Raw genomic sequence first — 8,711 nt, 5'->3', positions numbered from 1 at the left:
ATGGGAAAGGCCCTTCCACTATATATACATACACACACACACACACACACACACACACACACACACACACCATTGGTTCTGTTTATATCTATCTATCATGTACACACATATATATAGATAAATAGATATGTATCATCTATATACACACGTGTGTGTGCATATATGTGTGTATATTTTTTTGTGTGTGTGTGTATATATATATATATATATATATATACACACACACAGAGAGAGAGAGAGAGAGAGAGATTTATTATGGAATCCAAAGACCTGAAAATCAGGGTGGAGGTGACGCAGTGAGAGGAGTGGTTACTGGTCTAAGTCCCAGAGTCCAGCCACCCAAGAACCAGGAGCCCCAGTGTCTGAGGGCAGGAGAAGATGGATGTCCTAGCTCAAGAACAAAGAGCAAATTTGCCCTTCCTCATTTGTTTTGCTTGTTTGTTTGCTTTGTTCTATTGGGTTCCTCAGTGGTTTGGATGATACCCATCCACATTGGAGAGGGTGATCTTTTTACTCATCTACCAATTCAAATGCTAATCTCTTCTGGGAACCACTCTCACAAACACACCCAGAAATAATGTTTTACCAGCTATCTTGGCATCCTTTAGCTCAGTCAAGTTGACATATAAAACAAGTTGACATATAAAATTAGCCATTACAGATTTATTGTCACATGCTATCTTTCAAGTTTTTTAAAGCAAGAGTTTCTCTATGCAGATATAAAGATTGTTACACCTGAAGAGCCTTTCCCATCTCTATAACCTCAAGATAAAGTATGTCCACACAGAACCTATTTTGTAGGGTGCATTTGCAAGTACCACATCTACTATTTATTGAATATCTGCCAAACATAAAGGACTCTGTTCAGTGAGGGATGTACCGTATCTTTTGAAATTATCTTCATGACAACCTTATTCATCAAGTATTCTTCTCTCCCCGAGGAAATGAAAGCTCAGAAATGCTAAGTAACTTATCCTGAGTTCTTTTGTGAAATATCTGTTGCCTGTGACTTATTACCAGGGATGGCCATAAAGTTTGTGAAATCCACTGAAAAATTAAAATTCAGAGCACCTTGTTCAAACAAAACAGGAAACAGTGTTCTTAAGTGCACTAAAATATAATACCTTTTCTTTTCTTCCACCCTCTCACCCTCTATATTTTATGGTCATTTTTACTTGCTACTTAATGTTATTCCCAGTAAAGAAAAATAAAAAATTTAAATTATTAACATGAATTTTACCATGTATCTTTATATTATGCAATGCCAGTTTTAAATGCAAATATAAGTACATTTAATTTCTATGTGAAATCAGATAGATTTCTGTATTTGAGAATTCATACATGTATATACATTTCATTTAAACAGGATAAGTGCACAACTTAAATATTTTTATTTCACTTGTAGATGCAACACTCTCTGCCTTTGGCTTACTGACAAATAAGGAAGGACTGAAAGGAAAATGAACTATGAGTTATTCCTTTCATTGATGTCATCACTTTCATCACAAGTGGTTGACTAATAGAGGGAAGAAACATGAGTGAGAAAGAATATGATAGAGTGCCTTTGTCCTTAGTGTTTTCTAGAATGCCATTGCCTTTTTTCTCTATTCAAGACCAGTTCTGGTTCCAAAGGAGTGCATGGAGAATCTAGGGCAACAGTGCCTCTGATTATAGAGTCATTAATACAGCACAATTACTTTGTACTTCTTTAAGTCTTGCTAAACTCCACACATGGTGGGGCCACCAGAATTCTGCATTGATGAGGCATCAAGAGCTCTATATACGAATGGGGTGACAACAACAGACAGACACACTGTGCATATCTCCTCTGCCCACATGCATGCTCTGTTGTCCCATCAGATATCATTTGGCAAAACACAAGTTCAAAAATAAAATTATTAAGAATTTCAAGATAGCCACAGCAGAGTATTAAACCAGAGGCAGTACCCTTCTGATTTGGAGGCCCTGTATGACTTCACAGGTCATACACGTATGAAGTTGGCTCTGGTTGTTGCCACCAGTCATTGGACTCCTGCTTGCATCTGAGACCTCCTCTCTGGCTCTTTGTTCCCCTGCTTCCTACTCTCCAGACTCGGCCATTTTTAGTTGTTAAATATTTTCAAGCAATTTCATGCCTCAGTTCCTTCACACGTTCTGTTCCCTCGACCTTGAAAACCTTTCCCTGTGGTGTTCACATGCTCCTCTGCTTCTCATCATTGAGGAAACAGCTCCAATATCCACTCTTCAAGCTTTCCCCAAGTGCCCTTTCAAACATTTCCCTTTGCTCTAACACAGCGCTCTACTTTATCTTCTTCATATAACATGTCATTATCTGAATCCATCTTACTGATGCATTCACTTTTCACTGCCTGACTCTTCCATTAGAATGTAGGCTCTGGGAGAGCCACCAACTGATCTGACTTTCTCACTGCTGAGTCCAGATCCTAAAACCTGGCCTAGCACAGGGCAGGCGCTCAATCTGTATTTATAAAGTGCACATACAAATGAAAGAATTACTGAGCTTCTGCTAGACCACACCTTATGGTTCCTTCTCAATAAATATCAATTAAATTATAAATGTGCACAAGATGATGAATATACTGGAACTCAAGGTCCTTAAAAGGAGAGAATCGTGCAAAAGAATTAACTAACAGGGATGAGATAAATTACTTAAAAACAGATATGTAGAAATGGCCACTTATTTCTCTCCACCCCCACTCATTTCCCTTTTCCTTTCCTTGCAGCAAAGACTTAATATCGAGCTGGTAACAGCCCAGCTGTTACCATGGTAACTGACTTTGTGGACACAAACTTTCAGCTGAGCTGAAACCACATGATGGAGAAAGAATTGTTTGGCCAAAGCCTATGGGAAATAATTACAATGATGACAGAGGAAAGAATTAGCCAAGTAAATTGGTTTTGAACAACTGCATCTTAGGCAGATAAGAAAATAGAAGCTAAAGCTGAATCACACCTAAAAATATCTATCTTTACTGGAAAGTCACACAAAGTTAAAAAAAAAAAAAAAAAGATCCACTCTGTAAAGAAACAAAGTTAAATACAAGCTGATCTGGAGGAAATAGTGCCTTTTTAGACACTGTGGTCATTTCTAATTCAAGTTGAAACTGAACTGGCCTACCTTTGCCTGAGTTTCAATATGTTTTTATAAAATCGAAGAATTCTTGAAAAAAATAATGGGTAAATCAAATATTTAAAAATCAAATCTGAATTTAAGTGCACTGGCTGGCGTGGTTTATAAAGAAACTTTGGGAAAGAAACTTAACTTCTGTTAAGTAAATAATTCCTTTTTTATAGGAGTAGACACTCCCTTCATGCATAGATCTTACAAGCTTTTATATGATAAATATTTTAAAGCCAGATTCCCCCAATGACCAAACCAGCATTATTTAACTGGTTATTTTCAAATGATGTCACCTTCCTGGATCTCGGTTTATTCATGTGAAACTGGGAAAATTAAGATTTTCCAGCCACCGACCTCACCTTTCAACTTCTCTGCTTCTTAAAGTTCTCTGTAAAAATACAGACAAACCAAATATCTTGAAAGTTGCCAAACTTGCTCTTTATTTTCTGGTACACATTTCCCCTCCCCTACATTTCTCCCTGATCACTGTCAAGCATAGACTTCACCTTTTGTGCTCTCAGAAGGTGGAGAGGTTTTGATTTCTGTATTTAGGGACTCTGTTTCCTTGATTCAATTCATGAAATTAAGCAACAACAACAAAAATCTTATTTAAACTAAGATAATGGCTTCTCAAGGAATCATTTCAGGATTTTCGAAGAAACGAGATTAGCGAAATTCAATAAATATATAACCATCCAAACCATCTGTATTAATAAATTAAAGTCTCTTTGGACAGGCTTCCATTAAAGAAGGAGCAACTCACACATTGGGTGTATCAAAACAGTGACTCGTTCATTTCTTTATATGCTTCCAGGAATGGTCAGTTCTTAGCTTAGCAGAGATTGTGACTCACCATATATATTTATGTTATATTAAGCTGATTTTTCTAAATTCTTCAAAGATACTACAAGGCGAGTTTCATTGTCATGGAATATTCAAGGATCATCTATATCCATTGCCCATGTTTCTAATACTTCTTTCCTTTTTACCCTTCCCTAGTAGTTTTTTCTTACCAGTCATCCTGCAAGGTGCACCCTGAAACTCAACTCAGTTCAATCTAATAGTTATTATTTGTTTTTAGCAGTGTGCTTGGCACCAAGGATAAAAGAGAGAGAGAGCTATAGATTAACTGTCTTCGAGGAGTTTGCAATCTAATTGAAAAATGGACCTGGGCCAGGAAATAATCCAATAATGGTGTATGGATATGAAGATAGAGGAACAGGCTTTGATTCAGAAATCTGAACTTCAGAAATGATGCTGTTCAGAATGGTGGAGAGACTTCAAGGAGGGTAAGAATCTGAATTGGACCTTCAGGAATGAGAAGAATGTGGTCAGCAGGGAGGAACGGGAAAAGTATCTGTAATTAGTAGAATCATTAGAGGAAGGACCCAATTCTAACGCCATCTGCTCATCTCAGTGATTGCCGGCTGTGCCACCGAATACCCAGTCACTAAGTCCTTATCTCCTCTCTAGTCTATTTTTATGATGGTCTATCTTCTCCTAGGCTCTCCTTCCCCAGGGAATATTGCATCCTGCCTTGTAATCACCATAAAACAAAGCTATGGCCACATCATTTCCATGTCCAAAATGTTTCAGTGGCTCCGACATCAAAAAAGAATTGAAAAACTCCAGTAAGTTTATTAATAACTCACAGCCACATGTATTCCTTCCTTTATCTTTCCTCTTCTTGCTCTGTCCCAAGTGGCAGAGCACAGGAGACGTGATCCCTCACCCCCTTCCTCTCTTCCCAGGTTCCCAAGTGCTTTCTCAAATATTCAGTCCATTCTCCTATCCTCCCTCTTCCTCTCATCTCTCTGCAGTTATAATTCTCTTCCAGGAGTAGATATCTGCCCTTTCCAAGGGAATTCCAGATGGTCTTCCGATTTTTCCAAATTGCCTTCTCATCCCCTTATCCTGATTTGCACAACGGGAGCAGGCAAAAGGATCCCAAATTTCCCTTAGGCGGTGAATGAGGAAAAGGCAATGAAAACGCTTTAAGATTTTCCTGTTGAATATATTAACTCATTAAATAACCGAGAGCCTTTTGAGGTAGGCTCAATTATTACAGTAAGTACAGGGCCTGAGGCCAAGCTAGGCAGAAAAGAAGGGATTGTACCTTCAGTTTCTTTGACTACAATTCAAGGTCCTATCCATGACAATACACTGTCTCCTTTTTTGTGCCTTTCACAAATAGGTTTTCAAAACAGGCTTCAATAGAAAGTGCCAGACTGTGGCTTGATAGCTCCTAGATTTTGGAGAACAGACATAGGATAGTTGAGTGGATTTTTCAGCAAGACAGTGAGTCTGTCAGACAAGCAGAGAGGAAGCCCAGCCGCCCAGGCTTTGCAGCTTCCTTAGACAATTTGAACAGCTTTAGAAACTTTTCACTTAGGGAAATTAGAGGCTTAATACCAGCAACACTGAATGTTTCTCAGGAGCTTGTCTTTCTAGAATCTGTAGCAGCTGTGTGCAAATTAATCAGTGATTTGCAGGCGACACAGAGAGCGGAGATTGGGGAAACAGCTGGGCATATTTATGAAAGTTTGTCAGGGATGTAGCAGCGTGTTCAGAGGTACCTTCTTCCTTAAGTGTCATTTTGCTGGGGAAGAAAAGGAACAAGTGAGACAGATCCTGCCTGTGTCTAGAGGATTAATTAAAGCCTGGCAGAAATCCGAAGCTGAATATCTCTTCTCCTTCTAATTTAGATGAAGATTGACGTGAGAAGGTCTGCAGAGCCAAACTGCATCAGGCACGGGCACAGTGCTGATGGGCAGGCAGCGCATCTGAGAATGCCAGTGGCATTCAACTTTGAGGTGGCATTCAACTTTGAATGCGTGCTGTCCGACGTGGTGCCCTGCAGCAGATTGTGACACTCGGCCAGGGGTCTGATTTGAAGTACCATGGCCCAAGCCAGCCTCATCTCTGCCTGCCCCTCCCACTGTACCTTTCCTCTGATTCCAGCCTCCACCCAAATTCAGAGAGAGAATAAAAGGAACCACACCAGAGAATCCGCAGTGGGTCTAAGTCAACCTAACGTGTCATGACTCACTTTTTTAATCTCTAAATATATATAGAGAAAGCACAGACAATAAAAAGAAATCAACAGCACACATACTGAGAAAACGGAAGGAACTCTTTTCACAAAACTCATTGACAAGCAGTGATAACCTACTTTTGGAGAACAAAGGTTCTGTGTTAAGCGCATTTGCTCACTTAATTTCACCAATTTATGTGCCTCTGTCATAACAATACCCTGCTGTTTCTAGAACCCTTCCCATTACTGAACTAAATATCTTCTGAAAGGTGAATCTACTCCCATTTCTTGAACACTTAGGGGGAGATCATTTCCTAACATTTGCTTCAAAGCCCAATGTCAGGCCCTGTAAATTGTTTTACATTTTGTTTCACTGCTGGGCTCCAGATTTTGCGTGTATCTATTATTGAGCAATTCAATTTTAGGATCTAATTATGATGTCAAGAAGTAACTGGCCTAAAACCCAGGTGAGAAAACCTAAGGCACAAAACAATGCAACTTCCAGTCTCATCGTTGGATGAAACAGAGTAGCAGATGGAACCTGAGCTCCTCCAGTCCAGGGTACAAGGTTAACAAGAACTCTTCTGTAAGACTGGACATTGAGGAATCGATTAGTTAGTTAATATCTGAACTAGAAGGAGATTAAGAAATAGAGTTCTAGCACAGGCCTGAAAATTGGGTTGCCAGATTAAATACAGGATGTCCAGTTAAATTTGAATTTCAGATAAATGGCTAATAACTTTTGAGTTAAATAATGCTACATATTACATGGGACATGCTTTATACTCAAAAGTCATTCATTGTTTATCTGAAATTCAGATTTAACTGGGCATCTGTATTTTTAAATCTAGCAACCCTATCTGTTAAGAAGGAAAATGGGAAATATTTGACCGTGTCTGAAATTGCCTTTGCAAAATATGACTGAGACAGTGGAAGAGATCTCATTTCACAGACTCCATCTTGCTTCCATCCTCCAAGCTGTCCTTGTTCATTCCTGGGCATAAGCTGAACTAACTAAAGGAGAAACTTAGTTTGTAATTTACAGTTTAAGCAAAGACAGTAACAGCCCTTTCCCAAAGCAGACTTCCTTCTTGCCTGGGGATTAGACCAACATTAGCCACAATATTAGAAATTATGGTTTAGGAGTCATGCAGCTGCAGGCTACAAGATTCTGACCCTCCATAAACTGCTCCTAAGATCAGTGCTTGAGATATTTTGCAGACCCTGCACTTGATGGATCAGTTGGCACCACCCAGATCAATTAACTGGCTCATCTGATCTTGTGGCCCCCACTCAGGAAATGACTCAGGACAAGAAGACTGTTTCAACACCCTCTGATTTCATCCCTGACCAATCAGCATTCCTGGCTCACTGGCTTCTCCCACCCACCAAGTTATCCTTAAAAACTCTGCTCCCTGAATGCTCAGGGAGACTGATTTAAGTAATAATAAAACTCCAGTCTCCTGCACAGCCGGCTTTGCGTGAATCACTCTTTCTCTATTACAATTCCCCCGGTCTTGATGAATCGGCTCTGTCTACGCAGCAGACAAGGTGAACCCCTTGGGCAGTTATGTGTCAAGAAAAAGAGTCAAACTCTGTAAAATATTTGAAGAGATTGATTCTGAGCCAAATATGAATGACCACATCCGGTGACACAGCCCTCAGAAGGTCCTGAGGACATGTGCCCAAGGTGGTCGGACACAGCTTGGTTTTGTACATTTTAGGGAGGCATGACACATCAAACAAACACATTTAAGAAATACATTGGTTTGGTCTAGAAAGACCAGACAACTCAAAGTGGAATGGGGTGGTGGTGGGGAGGAGGGGGCTTCCAGGCTATAGAAACATTTAAACATTTTCTGGTTGACAATTGGTTGAGTTTGTCTAAAGACCTGGGTTCCATAGAAAAGAAATGTTCAGGTTAAGATAAAAGATTGTGGAGACCAAAGTTCTTTTGAAGTCTTACAGTGGCTATTCTTAGGGGGAATAGATGACAAATGTTTCCTATTCAGACCTTTAAAAGGTGCTAGACTCTTACTTAATCTCTTCAGGATTGGGAGGGCCTGGAAGAAAAGGATATAGCTATGTTAATAGAGATTCTTTACAGATATAAATTTCCCCCCACAAAGGACAGATTTGCAGGGCCATTTCAAAATATGACAAAGAAAGATGTTTTGGGGTAAGATATTTTGACTTTCTTTTTTGTCACATAATGTTATGCCAGAGTCAGACTGGAAAGTAAGTCACAATATATGGGGTTAAATAAAACCCATCTGATGAGAATGTATGGTTTGTAAGGCATGACTCTCCAGACACCTTAGATAGGAATTTGGGCCAGATAAAAAAATCAGAGCTTTATCATCAGCAGTCATATTAAATACAACCATAGTAGACAGCTCCTCTGGTTCCTGCCCACAGCCTGGTTCTGCTACACATTTCTGTGCATGTTCTTGCTCTTTTCTTTCTAACCAAAATTTATCTTTGCACCATAGATCGGTCTCTGGCACTTTCTGTTTCCCAATTTCCCATCAGAGA

The sequence above is a fragment of the Nomascus leucogenys genome, chromosome 22a (genome assembly GCF_006542625.1).
Source record: "Nomascus leucogenys isolate Asia chromosome 22a, Asia_NLE_v1, whole genome shotgun sequence".
Taxonomy (NCBI): domain Eukaryota; kingdom Metazoa; phylum Chordata; class Mammalia; order Primates; family Hylobatidae; genus Nomascus; species Nomascus leucogenys.
This window is presented reverse-complemented; position numbering follows the sequence as displayed.